Source organism: Gopherus flavomarginatus, chromosome 4, assembly GCF_025201925.1.
Source record: "Gopherus flavomarginatus isolate rGopFla2 chromosome 4, rGopFla2.mat.asm, whole genome shotgun sequence".
NCBI classification, from domain to species: Eukaryota; Metazoa; Chordata; order Testudines; family Testudinidae; genus Gopherus; species Gopherus flavomarginatus.
Genome location: NC_066620.1, coordinates 58355803 through 58375168, shown reverse-complemented (window position 1 = coordinate 58375168; position 19366 = coordinate 58355803).

Genomic DNA, 19366 nt, shown 5'->3' with positions numbered 1-19366 from the left:
GCCTCTGAGAAGCCTGGTGTCTTAATTCCAGGTCAGACCAATGGAAGGACCCAGCAGCACTGGTGGGGCAACAGTGAGAGTGTAATATACCTGCAAGACAGCACAAATATATCCTGGTCAGTTTATCATGGGGAGCACCCTGCTGACAGCTCCCTACTAATACTGTAGTGAATCTGTCACCACAGACATCACAGTTGTCATTAGACTGCACTCCATGGCCCCTGGCAGCTGTGCCCAGTTCTCGGACCCTCTTGCTCAAAAAGAACACTTGAGCTAAAGGAGGATCTTGTTTCACAGCAGTACAGGGCTTATGCTGATGCAGTTGAGCAGTTCCGATTCCATCCAGTAGAGGGCAGTGATGTGCATATACCCCCCAACTGAACATAGCTCTAATGAACATTGTCTGTCTGAGCCACATTTCAGATCAAAGCTTATCTGGATGTGAATGCATCAGCTCATCAGTCTCTCATCTGGCTGCATGATTATCCAGTCGCCACATTCAGAAATAGAATCACTTCAGACAGGTGTGTCATAACATTTTTTCCCAGATCTGGACCTTAGCGTCCAAAATATGGGTGTTAGCATGAAAACCTCCAAGCTTAGTTACCAGCTTGGACCTGGTAATGCTGCCACCAGCCAGGAATTATACAGTGCCTAGCTCACTGTGGTCTCCCCAAAACCTTCCCTGGGGGACCCCCAGACTCAGATTCCTTGAGTCTCACAACAAAGGGAAATAACCCCCCCCCCTTGTTTCCCTGTTACTTCCTCCCAGGCTTCCCTCCCTGGACAACGCTAGGAGATTCCCTGCTTCCAGTCCTGGAAACACAAGTACCGAGAGAGCTAATCTCTCTCCCCCACTCACCCAGAGGATATGCAAAGTCAGGCTTAGTAAATCTAACACAAAGAGATTTTCCCCCTGACTTCTTCCTCCCACCAATTTCCTGGTGAGCTGCAGACTCAATTCCCTGGAGTCCCCACTAAAGAAAAACTCCAACAGGTCTTAAAAAGAAAGCTTTATATAAAAAAGAAAGAAAAAGACATTAAACATAGTCTCTGTATACAGGTGACAATATACAGGGTCAATTGCTTAAAAGAAAAATGAATAAACAGCCTTATCCAAAAAGAATACACTCCAGCAACTACACACATGTAAATACAAAAAAACAATATAAACCTATTGTCTTACTATCCTTGTACTTACAACTTGGAAACAGAAGATTAGAAAGCCTGGAGATAGAAAAATCACTCTCAGAGCCGAAAGGGTCAGACAAGAACAAAGGACTCACACCCAAAACTTCCCTCCACCCAGATTTGAAAAAGTCTTGTTTCCTGATTGGTCCTCTGGTCAGGTGTTTGGTTCCCTGTGTTAACTCTTTACAGGTAAGAGAACATTAACCCTTAGCTATCTGTTTATGACAAGGTGAAATTCAGAGAGAAAAATAAAGAACCAAGCAAAACACTTTTATCTTAATTGGGTGTTGTCCCTTTACCACTATCCCATAATGTAGACACTGAGTAGTGTTTGGAGCCCAGTCTCTTCAGGCAGCTCTTTGGTCTGATGCTGGTGAGCATTCAGGCTTCAATTAACACAGCTGGCAATGTGTAGCTTTACACCTCCTTTTTGTAGATAGGAGTGTTTTCGTACTTGGACACCAGGCTTTGCCCCACATCTTCCTCCTGGTAAAGCTTGTAAGCATGCACAACCCTGACAAGAAAGCTTAAGGTATCAGGTGACAAAGCATGCAAACTTTCTTTAAAACACACTTCTAAGCAAAAATCAGAAGAGATTCATGCCCCCTAACTCCCCACAAAATGAGAGATCAAATAGCCCAGCTAGGCAGCTTTGAGACAGCTATCTGCTCAGGAGCAACTCTCAGCCCTAGCTACCCTATGAAATTCACTGTGTAAGTGTAGTTGTTTAATAAGCTTGGACAGTGCCTCATTTGTAATGAAAGAGGTACCAGGGCACAAGAAAACTTTTTACATTCATAACTGATGCGGGAAGTCCAGAGGCGCCAGCACTATGAACTGCCAGGCCCAGAGGTGCCAGGGCTCAGCCTTAGCACAAATTAAGCACTGAAGGAGGGGGCAGTCATGCAACAAACAGTGCAATCTTGCTTGGGAGCAGATGAAAATTTCCAGGGCTCACTCATGGCTTTATAAGTCTATGATAAGAATTCAGTCTCATCCACGTAGCTTGGACTTTGCCTGGGTTAGAACATGGCCAAGTCTAATACACAAGGTGCAGAGCTGAAATGTATAAACGCCTGTTTTTTGAGCTCAGGAGCTTCTAGCGCTAGGAAATGCACATGACCCCAGTTTAAGCCATCTCCATAAGTGCTGAAAACTAATTATCCCTTTGATCTATGGACTGACACACTGTACACAGCACAGAACGGAAAGCTCATCCAGGTACTTTGTTTCTTAGATGAAAAATTCACTCGTCCTCTTGTCTGATACTATCAAAGTTGTGTAAGTGCAAAGACTGGGTGACCTGCCATCTGATCACACCACCCTTGCTTTCTCAAAGCATCAGCTCCAAAGTACCAGCAACGGACATCTATACCTAACTACTCAGCAACCTGAAAGGCACACACAAGCAAGAGGTAGTTGTGATCAGAAGAGCAGGATAATCAGGAGGTGTCAGTCTGTCCCCGTGCAACTTTGAGTCACATCCATTTATTTCAGTGGCACAAGCACGTGCTTACCTCTGCAGAGCCAGTACCGCTATGGTAGAACAAGCTGGATTCTATTCAGGCTCATGCATATTCATCAGAACTGACAGCTAAATTCTGATTGCAGGGCCATTACTACTCATTGTCTATGAGGCAGGAACACAGCTTGATTTTCAGATCTCAGGCTGAGGTCTCAGGGCTACTGGTTAGGAAAAATAAAAATGATCTTTCAACTTGTCAATAGTGTGAATTTGATCTGGAGTCACTGAGGAAAAATTAAAAAAACCTTAGGAATCCAACAGTGTTTTTTTTTAGTTAAAACCATAAAACCTGAATCATCATCATAAAAACACTTCAATAACATACAAACTGTTAGAACTTGTTAGTCCCAAAGGCTGTTTTTTTAAAACCAGAAAGACCAACAGATACAAACAAAGCAGGTAAAGACAGGCAGTCCGTGTTCTAGCAGGTCTGAACTAAAGCCCAGCAAGGCACTGTAATAATTTCCACTGAATAAGCAATTAAACAAAGAGTGATACAGGACAAGGAGGATTTCTAGGTAGGATCAATCCAAACAGGGTGACAAGAAAGGAGAAGCCGATTCGACTTAATTGCACTGGGAGGATATTGCTCTAACTGGCAAAATATGTTCCAGCCAGAGTGGGTTGTGAGGGGCGGGGCTGGGGGCGGGGGGATGTTTCACAGGAATAGACATTGGAGACATGCAGAGGAACCCATTCCAAAATGGGCAGATAATTATGCTCAAGCATATGCATCATCTAAGAACGGTAAAACCTGGAAGGTTTCCAAACTCCATGGCAATTACCAACTTTTAAAAAATTAAAATAACCTTCCTTTGGGTGTCGGGCTATTATTCAAAGTGTCTTACGTCATTACAGTTAGCACAAGCAGCAGGGTAGGAAACGAGAGGGTTGCCTTCAGTTAGCAGCAGATGCAGTCCCTGGGAGGAGGAAATACTGCCATCCAGCTGCTGTTGCAGGGACATCACAAATCCCCCATAGATCCTTTATGAGAACAGAAACAAGAGGAGTAGGGAGCGCGTGAGTCTCAGCTTGGGCTCCCATGTTGCTCCTTGGGCCTCTTTGGCTGAGAATGTTCATGGACAGAGCTACCCTGGGTAAACAGATTCAGTAAATAGATGTGGCAATTACACAGACTATCATTCTCAGTGGAACAGCAGTAGGGAAGATGATTTGCATAAGAAATGTGGGATTATTCATGTAAATGAATGTGTTATTTGTTTACAAAAGCAGATTAAGATGTGTCTGAAGGCCTAGAACTAAGCTATACGTAAGAGTTAGAACTTAGCTAATGCCTTACGCACTTCAAAGTGCTCGGATGCATTTAGCTAATTAATAATGGGTGTGTCCACACAGTCTATTTTGTTTGGATTTTGCTCCTCATGGAGAGGGTAAATATTCCCCATCATTAAGGTGATAGTCACCTTTGTGGTAGGTGCTTGATTTTGGCAGCCACTAAAAATACTTGTTTCAAAATATATACATATAGAGTCTTTTTAGCAAACAGAGGTGGGTGTCAGGAAAAATCAGAAGAGTTCTTTCTGGGATACAGAAATTTGAACTCATGGATGAGTTTTTTAAAGCACACACACAAGAATGGTTTGGCTAATAGGCTAGCTTCTCTTCTGTGCCAGAACTCTGCTCAGCACTGGGAGGCGGCGGGGCTAGGGGAGTCCAGGCGTTGCATCTACTTCCTGGTTTTCAGGGCTGACCCCAGCCCTGAGGCAACTAAGCAGCCCAGCACCTGCTTTAAGCTGTGCCACTGATGTTGGGACCTTCTGGTGGAGATACTGACACCATACCCCCTCCCTAAGCCTCCCTTTCACCTTCAGCACACCCCCTTCACAGATGCAGGACCTGGCCTTGGCACAGTCATACCAACAGGAAGTTCTCCTCTGACAACTCTGCTGGACATTTGCAGCCAGAAAACAACCGCTTTGTACCACTTGAGCAGTGCAATGGGCTGTAGCACAGCACAGAATCTGTATGGGAATGAAAGATTTTAGGAAGGCTGCAAGTGTAGCTTTGAGCAGTTTTCACACAATTCAAGCAGGAGACCAACCTAAGTCTCATTACACAGTTACAATGAATTATCCAAGTTTTAAAGACAGGCAACAAAAGGTTCCATACGGGCAGTCTTGTTTCCTTGCTGGCTGCTCACAAGTAACACAATTAACACTAGGTAAATAATGTTATTGGAGAGAAGTTTGTAAATAAGTCCAACACCCACACACCCAGGACATGCTCCTTTAAGGTCAGACTTTAAAAAAAAATACACACACAACAACACAGAAGCTGGAAGTATGGAAATACAGAGTTAGAGTAGGCCACACAACTGTCATTCTGCCCCAGATCTCAGACACCCTATGAGCCCTCTGGCTTCATCCTTTTATCCCAGGATTGGGTTTGACACTCCCATACTCTTAAATAGGTAAGCAGGAGTACTGCAGATGCTCAGCCTCACCTCTGAATTACTGCCATGACTCAAAACTATGTTCCTCTCTCTCCAGGTTAGTTCAACTTACACACACACCCACATTTATTCCCTGCAGCACATGAATTATTTTCTATGTAAATTTAGCCTATAAATTCTTTATATGCTTAGCTGTTCCTGACTTTCATAGAAGGCCCCTTTCTTCTTGTGTTTGATGCAATTAGAGCAGTGAAAAACTCAGCAATTTCAGTTGTCAGAGGGTCATGCAAGTTACAAAACGCTGATCCAGCTTTCAGATACAATGATGTCCAAGGTGGCTCAGATCTGGGGGTTTGATTCAGTCATGTACACAGATGGGGAGGCGGAAATGAAATCAGTATTGTCAACCTGAAGTGTTCAAAACTCAACAGTCTGGCCCCAAAATTCATGCACTTTTAGAAAATAAACTCTCAATTTTTAAACCCAGACTTTTTAGGTTCTTTGTGTTTGCCATCTGGTCTTTGAGCATTTAGGGTTCATGTTTTCCCCCTCCCCCACAAGAGGACTAAAAGCTTACTTTTTTAAACTAAGATTTACACATGATCACCTGATGCCAGGAGCAAAGCCTTTAAGAGAAGACCACAGAGATTAGGAGACTTGTTATAAAATTGCAAGAGTTGGCAACAATGACTGACTCTCCAACATGAGGTAGTGGTCTATAAAGGTTCATTGAAAAGAAACGAGCAGTGGGGTGGAATTCATCCATGTTTACAATGGGCTTCACTTTTAACACACCCTGAGAAAAGCAAGTGGCCTCCTTCTTTAAAGGTGACCTGCCAAGGAGATTTAGAACACTGGGCTTGGGACTCTTTAGGGATGTCTACAGAAAGCCTGGAAGGTTAAGAAGAGTGGGAAACAATGTAGTTTAATTTTAGGGTCTTTAATTGATAAAAATCAGCCACCCCTTAGCCCCCATGATTTTGCCACAGGATTTCCTGCAGGGGGTTGGACTAGATGACCTCCTGAGGGCCCTTCCAACCCTGATATTCTATGATTCTAGGAATCCCCCTCCCGGGATGCCACCTGATGTGCTGGGGTCTCAATGAGCCCACCCTTTCCACCAGCCTGGGTTTCCTCACCCTGTTCTCTGTGCTAGGCTCTCAAGCCTTCTCCAGCACACACAGGTAAGGCCACACCCAGCTGCAGGCACAGACTGAAATCAGCTCTGTGTGGGATGGCTTAGCTAAAGGAACAGCCAGCACTCACATGCACAACTCCTTTGGGGTATAAACCCAAAATAATATTGTCTTGTGCTGTATAAAAAAAGAAAAAAGAAAAAGACCTGCACAGCACACACTCAAAAATTCACCCCCTCCCTCAATGTGGAGCAGGATACGTACAACTTTTTGGCGCCTCCCCTCAGACTTGAATTGCACAAACTGAGTTCTGTAATAAACAAAAAATGTTTAACTACAAAAAAATGTAAATTTTAAATGATTATAAGGGATAGCAAACAGAACAAAGCAGATCACTGAGCAAATAAAACAAACACACACAAACTAAGCTTAATACACTCAAGAAACAGGTAACAAAATGTAATTTCTCACACTAAATGTTTTAGGCAGGTTGCAGAGTTTCTGTAGCTTAGAGTTCTAGTTATTTCTCTTTGTAGAGTAGATCTCTGTCTTGGGCTGAACTCAGCCCTTGCCTTTCCCTCAGCTTAGTTCCTTTTCCTTCAGACGTTTTTAGCAATCTTCTTTCTTGGACAGGAAGGGTTCTGTCTTCTTCTTCTGGGAGAAGAGTCCTGACTGACTTATTTCCCAGCCTTAAAATAGAATTTACATGAGGCAAGAATCTTTTGTTTCTCAGTCTGACTCCTCCACCCTTACATCCCTTCTTAATGGAAAAACACTGAAAGTCCAAGATGGGGGGTCTAGTACCAGATGACCCAGTCACCTGACCCTGTAGTGCCAAAGCAGCAACCCTAGCAGCTTCTCAGGAAGGCAGGAGATTAGTATCTTCCAAGTCTTATTGTTCTTCCTAATGGCCCATTGAGGCCGATTGCCTACTGTCTGGTGGGTGTTCCCCCAAATGCACACACAGTTGTAATTGTTACAATATCAATATTCCTAACCTTAGATACAGAAATTATACATGCACACAAATTGGATAAACACACAAATCTTTTCAATGATACCTCTCATGACCCATCTTGCATAAAACATTTTAGTTGGACCATATTCTTATCATAACAATACTTCTATGAAGAATATGGGGTGCAGTGCAACAAAGGGAACTGGGTGTTGTATCTTTAGCGAAACCATGTCTCCAGAGTGTTCATCAGGCAATGGAGTTAAACAGGTGTTAACAAAAACAAATAGTTGAAGTAGTCCGACTGAGGAGTTCTTTCCTCTTTCATTTACTCGGCATAATTCTAGATAAAACAGTGTTTAAAGAAATTAAAGCACCCATTGGTGCCTTATCCAGGTTAGCACTTACATTTTTTCATTGTTGCAGTTGCATATAAGGGGAATGGGCTAGTGCAGGCACAGCTTTGAAGTCTTTTAGGCTAGGCAAGTCCTGAATTTCTAGTGGTAAAAAAAATAAAAACTTGTTTTGGGGTTGGGTGGGGGGAGAGGGATGACCATTTATGAGTCATCTTTAAAGGCTCAGATACAAAAGGTTTTCTTCAACCACAATCCAAAAAGAACAGCACCATCAGAGTTTCCTTCAGCCAAAGTCAGAACAAACTGATCAGAAATTTCTAATCCCCATTTTCTCACTCACCGGTTTCAACTCTTGCACCACATTCTCAAGGCCTTCTCAATTTCTTTTCTCCTTCCTTTCAGCAACAGCTGGCTTATGCCCATAAGTATCTTACAAAAAGGAGATAAATTCTGCATCTTCTCATGAAAGAAAGCTATTGGAGGAGGGAATCCCCTCTTTATTTTGTCAAGCCTTAATGAGCACCACTTGGAAAGATCTTCCTCTTCCATAACTGGCAGCTCTGCTGGGTAGGGAGGAGCATCTCCATATTTCTTTCTGCAGGTGATTAACCTCTTCATGCCTGTCTTGATGGGGGAGAAGGGGGATGTACTCTCTACCACAAGCCCATTATTAAATTGGATCTACATCAAGGTTCAGATTCAAGGCCCCCCTCAAAGAAGGGGGTTGCATTTATGGTTATGGTTTGGACCAGTGTTTAATTTTGCAAACCTTATTATGGGTTGAGGGGTTTGTTCTTGTGGGTTTGTGCTAGGGCTGGTTGCAAATTTTCATTCAAAATGGTTTTTCAAGGGAAAAATGATGTTTTCATGAAGTAAAATTTTGTATTGAAAATTTCTGAAGGGAGAAAAATCCCTTTTTCTCACTAGCTTTATTTTTCACATCTGGAATGTTGCTTTGAAGGAATCCTCCTACCTCCAGCCCCAAAGCAGATCTCAGCTAATGCTGCCGCATTTTACATAATTTTAAGATGAAACCACAATGTATCACATTGTTCCCCTGGTAAAACCAGCCCATACTGCACTGAAAGTCAACCTGGGAGTGTGGAAATCTTTGCAAAGCTTGGCAAAAAATAATAGCACTGACTTCTTATATCACTAGATCTCAAAGCACTTTGCAAAGGAGGGCAGTATCTTTAACCCCATTTTACAGACTGGCAAATTCCAAGATCCACAAATCAACTTCTATTGAAATGAATGGAAGTTAGGAGCCTAAATCACATGGTGATCCAGGGCGGAGGTCACTGGTAGTACAAGGAATAGAACCCAGAGCTCCTAAGTTCCACTCTAGCACCATATCTATTAGGCCACACTGCCTATATGGTAAGGTTTGGGTTCAGAATGACGGCCCCAACCATTTTGCTGCAGGGCTGTCATACAGTTCCAGCTCCCTAGACCAGTGTTTCCCAAACTTGGGGTGCCGCTTGTTTAGGGAAAGCCCCTGGCGGGCCGGTCGGTTTGTTTACCTGCCGCGTCCACAGGTCCAGCCGATCACGGCTCCCACTGGCCGTGGTTCGCTGCTCCAGACCAATGTGAACTGCTGGAAGCAGCGACCAGTACATCCCTCGGCCAATGGGAGCCACGATCGGCTGGACCTGCGGATGCGGCAGGTAAACAAACCAGCCCGGCGCACCAGGGGCTTTCCCTACACAAGCGGCACGCCAAGTTTGGGAAATACTGCCCTAGACTGTAAACAGCTGACCATTCAGATAGCTTTAACTTGCACCAGGGAGCAGACCAGCCTCAGGATCACTGCAGTGAAAAAGTGTCTTAAACCCACTCTCTTTTGGTGCTGAACACAGCTCAGCTGGATCAGAGGATTTGCCTCACTCTCTGTATGTTATGTAATCAGTAGATAAACAGGGAACTTCATTCTCATTCATCTGAGACATTTCACCAGCAGTCAACAAAAATCTACATCACCAAACAGATAGCTTCTGCCCACCTCAGATGGTTACAGCCACCGAAGTGCCAGTGCCAGCCATGGGTAGTCCAAGGCCATGCTCTGTATTCCGTGTGGCATTAATCTCTGGAGTTGCCTTGCTGGGGCAGTGAAGTTGTATTTTATAGGCTTTTCCCCCTTCATATGTGGAAAGTCAGCTTCTTCCATTACACAGATGATCGGAGAAAAACCGAGATTTGCCCGGAATGGGAGACATTCGTTCCCCTGGAATAGATGATGTAACAAATCAATCCCAACTGCACTGCTAAATTGGACTTCCAGCTTGGTGAGGCTCCTTCACAGGTGTGATCCAGTGTAAGACACAGCAGGAAGCCAAGCACAGAGAAGCATCATTTTTAGCATCTTATTTAGTGAAAAGCAGCTTGCTGGGAAAAACATTTCCTTCTCCCCGTCCCCCCCTTGTGTCACAACATCTGAGAAATGTAATAAGCTCTGTCTATCTGTCTGTGTGCGTGGCCAGGTGGCGGGGCCTTCCCTGATCCCTGCTGAACAACAGTTAATTTAAAATGAGCTCCTCTCGCCCCTCCCCATTTTCAGGTGAGGGATCGTAAATGGGGTGCTAGGGATAGAAGGGACGTCTACGCTGACCACTCCATATGGCAGCATGTTGAGTACATACCCACATAGGCCCCCAGCATGGGTATAACTAGTAATGTAGACGGTGAAGGACTGCTTAGGTGAGTAAAGACATACCTGAACCCTAGTGTATGTACTGTGATGGGGCAAGGCCAGATGGCTACAGTAAAGTACTGAGAAACAGGTATGTTAGCCCCAGGCTAAACAAATCCCTAGGACCCTGGTAACTAGGCCCCTGCCCCGTGGACCCAATCGGCCCCCTCACCCTTTCACTGCCAGCCGGCTGCATGATCTGCAGCTGGTTTTGTTCCAGACCGCGCCACGGAAACATCTGTACTTGCTCGTGCTCCATACCCTTCACTACCTCACCCTCGCGTCCTGCCCCGATACCAAATGGCGGGACCTCCTGCCACCTCTCGAGGGTGAGGAGCCCCGGTGGGCCAGCTTGTACTCTGCCCTGGTCCCGAGGCCCGCCGGGGATATCAGTTGGCGGCTCCTTCACGGAGCCGTGAGCACGGGCGTGTACTTGGCGCGGTTCACATCTGTCCCTAGCACCTGCCCTTTCTGTGGTGAGAAGGAGACCTTGGCGCACGTTTATTTGGAGTGCGCCAGGTTGCAGCCCCTGTTCCGGCTCCTCCTGAATATTTTCCTGCGTTTTGGTTGCACTTTTCCCCTCACCTTTTTATCTACACGCTCCCCATCCGTGGCCCCACGAAGTCGCGGGATCTCCTTCTCAACCTCCTCTTGGCCCTGGCCAAACTGACCATCTACAACACCAGGGAGAGGAGGTTGGCTGACGGGATTTCCTGCGACTGTGGGGCCTATTTCCGTTCCTCCGTCTGCTCTCGCATCCGGGCAGAGTTCCTCTGGGCGGCGTCCACTGGCTCCCTTGATGCCTTCGAGGAGCAGTGGGCATTGTCCGGGGTTCTCTGCTCGGTGTCCCCATCGGGTTCCCTTCGTTTAGTCCTATGACCTCACTCCTGATCCTGTTTTTTTCATTAGTTGTCCCCCGTAATTATTTGGTGTCCCAGACCTGTGGGTCCTCCCCTTAGGCTGGGGGGAGGCCCTTTAGAAGTGGGCGGGCTTTGCCCGCCCACCCCCGCTGGATGCCAATAGGACCCTGGTAACTAAACGGCAGGTGCTCCAGGTTAATCAAGGCACCTGGGGCCAATTAAGATCTTTCTAGAAGGCAGTGGAGATAGCTACTTTAATTAGAACACCTGCAGCCAATCAAGGCAGGCTAATCAGGGCACCCGGGTTTAAAAAGGAGCTTACCTCCCCCTCCCTGGGGTCAGGCAGGGAGGAGAAGGAATGTGTGTGAGGAGCAAGGAGTGAACTGCTGGAGGATTGAGGAGGACAAGCATTATCAGACACCAGGAGGAAGGTCCTGTGGTGAGGATAAAGAAGGTGTTTGGAGGCGGCCATGGGGAAGTAGCCCAGGGAGTTGTAGCTGTCATGCAGCTGTTACAGGAGACACTATAGACAGCTGTGATCCACAGGGCTTGGAGATGGAACCTGGAGTAGAAGGTGGGCCCAGGTTCCCTTGCAAACCTCCCAACTCCTGATCAGACACAGGAGGAGCTGACCCAGACTGTGGGTTCTACAAGAGGGGAAGATCACTGAGGTGAGCAAATCTGCCAATAAGTGCAGGACCCACCAAGGTAGAGGAGGAACTTTGTCACAGCACCCTACACAGCTCTCTACACACCCAAGCTGTGCCTCCCACAGCTATACTGCCATTTTTCAGTAGTGTAGCATCCCACTTGCCTTCCTGCTGCTTGAGTCTTTCCCTGCTGTGGGGAAAGGCTCTGGCTGCAGGAAAGCAGTGGGGAAAGGCTCTGGCAGCTCCCCACTGCTGAAGTTTTTCCCCACCACAGGGAGCTGCTGGAGACTCTCCACATCACAGGGAAATACTCTGGCAGGTAGAGGCAGCAGGGAAAGGCTCTGGCAGTATCCACATAAGACCAGCATCCCCGAGGCTGGAGTAGTTTCTCTGCTGCCTCCCCTCTACCATTGCTGTTCATTGCCACGTGTAGCTACACGCCGCAGTTTGGATGCAGCCTTCTTTTCACTTTGGCAACTACCTGGATGTAGCCTACGTGCCCCCCACCAGCAGTGTTCAATGTAGCCGAACCTAGAGAGAGAGGATACTGCCCATGGGAAAACAGGGCTCGTAACAGTGTTATGACCTCAACGTTGAGAGAGCTTTCTGTTACAGAAAGAAAGAATAAGCCTGTTATTAATGCACTGAACTGGGACACATGAGAGCTAGGTTGAACTGCAGGCTCTGCTACAGGTTTCCCTGGGTGACCTTGAGCAAGTCACTTAATCTCCTTGTGCCTCGATTACCCAGCTGTAAAAAGACTAAAAATACCTCTGTTCTCCCACCCTTTGCTATCTTGACTGTAAGCTCTTTGGGGCAGGGACTGTGATCAGTGACTAGCTCAACAGGGTCCTGATCTGAGTCAGGCCCCTATGCGCTACTCCAGTATAAATAACAACAGCAATTCTGTTTTTTTTGGCTTCTCAAAACTTGTTTTGATTTCAAGTTCTAAATATTATCCCTTGTGGGAACCCTCCCCGCCACATACCCCACATCTGTTGCTTGCACCTGTGTTTTGTTTAGGGGCAGTCAGTGCAGCAGCACAAAGCTTGGGAAGAAAAGAGTTATCCTACAAGCAGATAGACTCTCTCTGCCCAGCTCCTAATGGCTGTGGCCACGCATGCAACGTTGGCAGATGTAGCAGGGAGGCCACGGACAGAGGGGAGTGTGGGAGGGAGTTACCACCTCCTTCAGGTCAGCCCTGGAGCACTTTATGGGAACAATGGGACTCTGCTTTGTGGTGTCTATAGCAGTGACGGCCATTCAGTACCAGCCTGGGCAGGATTCAAACGGGTGATGCTCAGAAATGCAATGAGGCCCAGCATTGCCAACTCATGTGATTTTATTGCAAATCTTGTGCTATTGGATGTTGTTCCTAAAGCCCCAGCTCCTGGGGTAATTTTATGGGAGAATTGCAACTTTCATTTTTAAAACCAAGGAAGTTTCTATCCCTCATTGTAGAAGCAGTGACCCTTAAGGCCCCAAGCCCCAGAAGAAAATTAAAAGGACCCAACCTTTACAATTTTTTAAATCTCATGAATTTTAAGCCAATCATGATTTTGAGGGAGCTGACCCTTATGAATGTTTGGGTTTGGCAATATTGTATTTCATATCCCATCACCAGGCTCTTGATCCACCCCACAGCTGACTTTTCCTAAGCTGCAAAAGGAAAAGGATACCTTATGCCTTGTCGTTTTAAATATCCATCCATCCAACTGTATTTCCTAAGGGAAAACATTTTTCTCAGGATCTCATACTACTTTGGTTGTGTTTAAGACGGGCAGTCTTCCCTATCAGGATGGCGCACCATCTAGTGGTGATTTGTGTAATTCATGGAGATATTATTACTATTCATTACTAATGAAAATCTTCTCATAACGAAAAACCTGTTTCCGGACCTTAATGTCTGTTACTGTCTCAACGTATATGAAAACTGTGATGGTGGTGTATGTGATAACTGCGTGCATACAATGTCTTCCATCAAGGATCTTAAAGTGCTTTTCAGAAAGGTGGATGAGTTTATTACAAATGGGGATATTGAGACTTAGAAAAGATCAGTAACTTGCCCAAAGCAACAAAGAGTCCTGTGGCACCTTATAGACTAACAGATGTATTGGAGCATGAGCTTTTGTGGGTGAATACCCACTTCATCAGATGCATCCGACGAAGTGGGTATTCCCCCACAAAAGCTCACGCTGAAGACATCTGTTAGTCTGGATCTGTAAAAGCAACAAATAGTCCTGTGGCACCTTATAGACTAACACGTCTACCCTTCTGATACTTAACTTGCCCAAAGTTACACAGGAAGGCAACAGCATTCAGAAAAAGGACTCCACTCTCCAGCGCCCCAAGCCCTTGCTATAACCAATAGGAATCAGCCTGAAAACCACCAATTCATCTTATATATCTAGCCAGAAGCGTTCAGTGTCTGAAGGCTGTTTGGTGGAGTCAAGAGGTGTAGAGCCCCCATGCTGCCTTGGCACGTACAGGATTAATATGAAAACTGCATACTCATCTGAGGCTGATTGGGGGCCTCAAAGCAACTGTAAAGATAAAAGCCCTTCAAGGCAGAAGGGCAGGGAGGCCACCAGAGTGTGGATCTCCCTTCAACAGATTGATAAGGAGCTGCTAGGGAAGTTGGCCTTCTAGAGAAAACCTACAGAGGAAATAAGGTAGAGAGCAGCAAGGCAGTGGTTCTAGCTGCTCAAACTGTGTCCCTGAATTGGAAACCAGTGAAGTGGGCAGGTGGGAGTCCCCCACCACCTCCAACAGATGGCACAGTCAGAGACTACCCTGTGCTAAAGCCATGGGCCTTCTGACTCTATCACAGTGAAAGGGCCCATGTTATAACTTCAGCTCTCTGGGTGGGTCCTCATCAGGCCCAGCCAGAGAGGTGAGGTTATAACAAGGACTCTGTGTTTGCCACAGAGATCTGGCAGTCATGGATCCCGTGACTTTCTACGACCTCTGTGGCTTGTGGGGCGGCCAGTGTGGCTGACCCCAGGGCCACCCAAGCAACTGGCTCCAGGACAGCAGCTGCTCTGGCTTCCCCCAGGACTGCTACTTGGGGCCAGGGGGCGCAGCCTCACCAGCCCCTGCTGGAGCAGCGCCAGGGCCAGCTGCCCCGTCCACTGCTTGGGTAGCCCCAGGCAGTTAGCCCCCAGGGATGGCCCAAGCAGTGGCCAGTGCAGCTGTTCCCTTGGGACCGCCCAAGCAGCAGTCCTGGGGGAGGCCAGAGCAGCTGCTGTCAGCAGACCCTGGCAGTGGTCCCAGGGCAGCCAAAGCAGCTGCTGCTCAGTGGCCCCTGGCAGCTGGAGCCACTGGCTCCGTGCCCCCCAACAGCAGCCCCCTAGCAGTGGCCCTGTTTACAGTACAAGTCATGGACAGGTCATGGGCCGTGAATTTTTATTGCCCATGACCTGTCCATGACTTTTACTAAAAATACACATGACAAAATCATAGTCTTAGTTATAGCAAGAAATTGATAGACATAGAACTAAATGACTGGCTGTGTGAAGGGGAGAAACGGACGCGGAGTCAGTGTGGCACCCCACACAGCTCTGAGAGGGTGCTAGTGGGTGAAGGCTGTCTCAGACAGGTGACCTAGCCCTCTTAGATTTGAATTCATAGCCCAGAAGTAGAAAGGTAGGAATTGCCAGACTGGATCAGACCAGGGGTCCAGATAGTCCAGTACCCTGTCTTCAACAGAGGCCAATGATGGTTGCCAGAAACCATGCAGTAATTTGTAATAGGATAATTTGTCCCCTGGGAAAATTCCACCAGCTAAGTGTGTATGTGTGAAAAAGGAAACTTGCTCCCTTTCAGTTTCATGTAATGTCTCCTTGCTCTTGTACTCAGAGAAGCCATTGCTAGTCACCTTCTCTACATTATCCATTATTTTGTATACCTGTATCATGTCCCTGGTTGTTCATCTCCACTCTAGGTAAATCATTTCAATCCTTTCATCAAAGGCTCTGTATTCCCACTACTATTCCTCTGAGGCATCCAGTCCAATCTTCTGCTCCTTCCTACTCATCCGCTATAGCAACATCGCCCATTGCAAAGATCAGCATCTCTGTAAATGCCGGTGGTTACAAATGAATGCATCCTACAGAAACCTTTTATATCATTTTCCATGATGCACATTGTAAACGAGGAGTAACAGATCTTCAGCATTACCCAGGAAATGTTACTCTGCGAGCGACATAAAAGCTTTACAACATCTGAGTATGCATCATTGCCAAAACATTTTATTGTGATCCCGATAATGCCATTTGCACTGTACACATTTTTGTATAATAATTCCAGTAAAACATTCTTTACAATTGTGTAAGAGCAAGTCACATGGTTCAGTGTAGTTTATTGTTACAAATGCTTAGTTATACATGGCACAGATGAATTCTGTTCCTTTTCTGGATCAAATAATCAATAGTAAAATAATCTCTCTGCAATTACGTTGCTCAGCAGTAAATGGTGAGAAAATAAATATGTATAAAATAAATTGGATATAGGCAACAATCATACCACTGTATAACATAACGACCTTGGAAATGGGTCCTCCACCCCAATTCTAAGTATAACCCATGCAAGAGGCTATTCAAACCATGTCCAGCTTTAATCCTATTATTTTTGGCAAACTCCCCCAGCTGAAAATGATTCCTGTTCACCCTGAGCCCACTTTACAAAACAAACTAAGTGGCAGGCCTTTCCCATCTGGAATGCCAGGCGTCAATCTGCAATGAACTAACTGCCTACCCCAGGAGTGTCTGGGCAAAGCTTATGGCAAGATCAAAGCCCGTGATTCCTCAAATGTCCATGTGGTTCATATGCTGTTGGTATTACACTCAGTAAATCAGTGAGCTGAGTGAAAATTAAATCAGCCTTGTTTAGTTTGCACTGTCCCAACATGTTCATCTGCAGGTCAGGAAGGAGGCTAGAGGGTTGCTTGCTTGTGGAAAGCTGCATGCTTTGTCACAGGATCTGCTAAAAGAACCTTGGAGGGGGCATTCTGGATCTGGGATCGCTGGAACGACACCTATGCTCAGGAAACCATGCCATTTTCTATGCACCATACACATCTCTGCTAACCCAGGGATGGGCACATTGGAGAGATCTGAGCACTGGTATTTATCTATGTCGCAGCAGGCCACACAGGCAGACATGTTGTCTATTATAAATAAAACCGGATACAAAAAGTACAAAAATAAATATTTGAACAAGAATACTTTAAGTTAGAGTAACCACATGAGAACAGACTAACTATAACTGTAGAAATAGACTAACTGCTGGGGGACAATGCATCGTACTTTAACTAGTCCAGCTAATGAGCTATAAACATGAGCAGCAGGTGACCATGCCCTTGGGGGAGGCTAGCCCCTGGCTCCACCCCTCTGCCAGAGGCCCCGCTCCTTCTGCTCCCCCACCAGAGCCCAGAGCACACTGCTCCCCCACCCGCAGCCACTGGCCCCCCCGCTCTGCCCTAGTGCTGGGCAGGTGGGCAGCCCAGCCATAATAGCTCCAGCCCTAGGAGGGCAGGCAGGTGGTGTGGCCAAAGCATCCTCAGCCCCAGCATGATCCCAGTGCCAGGAGGGCAGGCAGCATGGCATGGCCCCAGCCTCGGGGTCTTGTGCACTGCAGCCCTCAGCCTGCCCGCCCCAGTCTCTTGGCCACAGAATGGAACTTGCAGACAGGAGGGGGGTGCTGGACCATGAGCGGGGTCATGCCAGGCTATTTGGGGAGGCACAGCCTCCCCCGCCTATGATACCTGCCACTATAAAGATTATCTAATCTATAGGCGGTGGCATGTTATTAAGGGCCAATTCTCCACTCATTACACATGTGCTGCTCCGTGGACTTTACTGGGGTATTGTACAGTATTTGCTAATCAGGATCTGAATTTGGCTCAGTTTCTTGTATTCTCTCTCTCTCTCTCTCTCTCACACACACACACACACACACACACACACACACACACACACACACACACACACACACGACCACTAGTGAGGCTGCCTGCGTACACGTCATTTGTCCCCCTTGTGCGTCTGCATTATGATACAGTCTTTAATCCATGGTCACATGCTCTGCCCCACACAGACGCAACCCCTGGCTCATTCAGTGCACAGGCTGGACTTGCTCTGGGGATGAGTCAGGGTTGTACAATGCAGGAGGACCCCTGCTTCATTTTCTGCTGAGCTGGAAGGTGTGTAATCAAAGAGGCAGGGAATTGCAGGAAGAGAAAGGTTAAGGCAGCTGAATGCCACCCTGGGAAACTGGATTTTGCCCCTGTCTATGCCACACAGTCCCTGTGTGATGCTGGGCAAGTCATTTCAACCAAACTTACTCTGTGATTGTGTGACTGAAAGACTGTTTCATAAGGCATACACACAAGGGGGCTGAATAAAGGCTGTAGATGCAAGCTTAATTCTGGCATTTCCTAACTTCTGAGTGCTTGACTTTGCAACCTCAGTAATCTTCTTTGAATGTAGTTAGTGACTTCCTAGATTTTAAAACAGAACACTGCAAAAACCAGCAATTCCGTTGTGTAGCACCGTCTTGATGCCCACATGGGTCAATCAGAAGAGTGGGGACCTTTAGATCCATCGCACAGCCCTGTGCCACTTCAGCTAGCAGACTACCTGAGAACAGGAATATGTTCCAACTCTCATTGTGGACCAGCACTAGAGGGGGATGGGACATTCTGGCAGTGAGTATCACAGCTATTCGCTGACAGCAGAGGAATGTGAGACTCAGGAATCTCTGGTTCCAGTCCCCATTCTGGAGAGGAGTGTGCTTTAGTGGGCACAAACTCTTCTGTCCATTCCCCCCGTGATCCCTTTTACCTATATCTTCCAGCCTGCTCTCATCTCAGTCCTGTGCCTTCTCCAACCCTGGTTCCTTGTCCCAATCCCATTCTTCTCTCTTAGCCAGGCCCAGTCTCTACTCCTCAGGCTTCTCATCCACCTCCCAAGTCTTCTTGTAGACAGTCCTAGTCTCTCCTCCTCTTCCAGTCCCTAGCCCCTTGCCCAGAGCATCCCAGTTCCCCCTTCCTTGCTCCTCCCCCAATCTGACTCTTTCCTTCTGCACCTGGCCTCCAGTCACCTCATGCCCATGTTCCCATCCCCACTGGCTTCCAGTCCCACCCAGGCTCCTCATCCAATCAGTTCCCATCCTGGCTCTTTGCCCAGCCAGTCCAGGTCCTGCCTCCCGCCCCTCAATTCCTAGTCCCAGATTCCCTTGTCATCCCACCCCCATCCCCACCTATAATATAGAGGACCAAATTCTGATCTCAAATCCACACACAATTCCCACTATTTAGACAAAGCAAGTGCATAATTAGACCTCACCTATGGGTATCTACATCATCGATAACAAATGCTCAGACTGCTGACTGCACACGAATTCTTCTACTACATTGGAAAATAGTGACATTAATGCTTAGAACACTGTTATTGCACCAAACAGTCCTTCACTGTCCTTTGCAGTCTGTAACTGGAAGTCATTACCCACCTTCTTATACAAACAATGATGTCTCAGCCCTAAACAACCAATAAGGGGGCCAGATCATCAACTGGCTTAATGAGCATAGGTC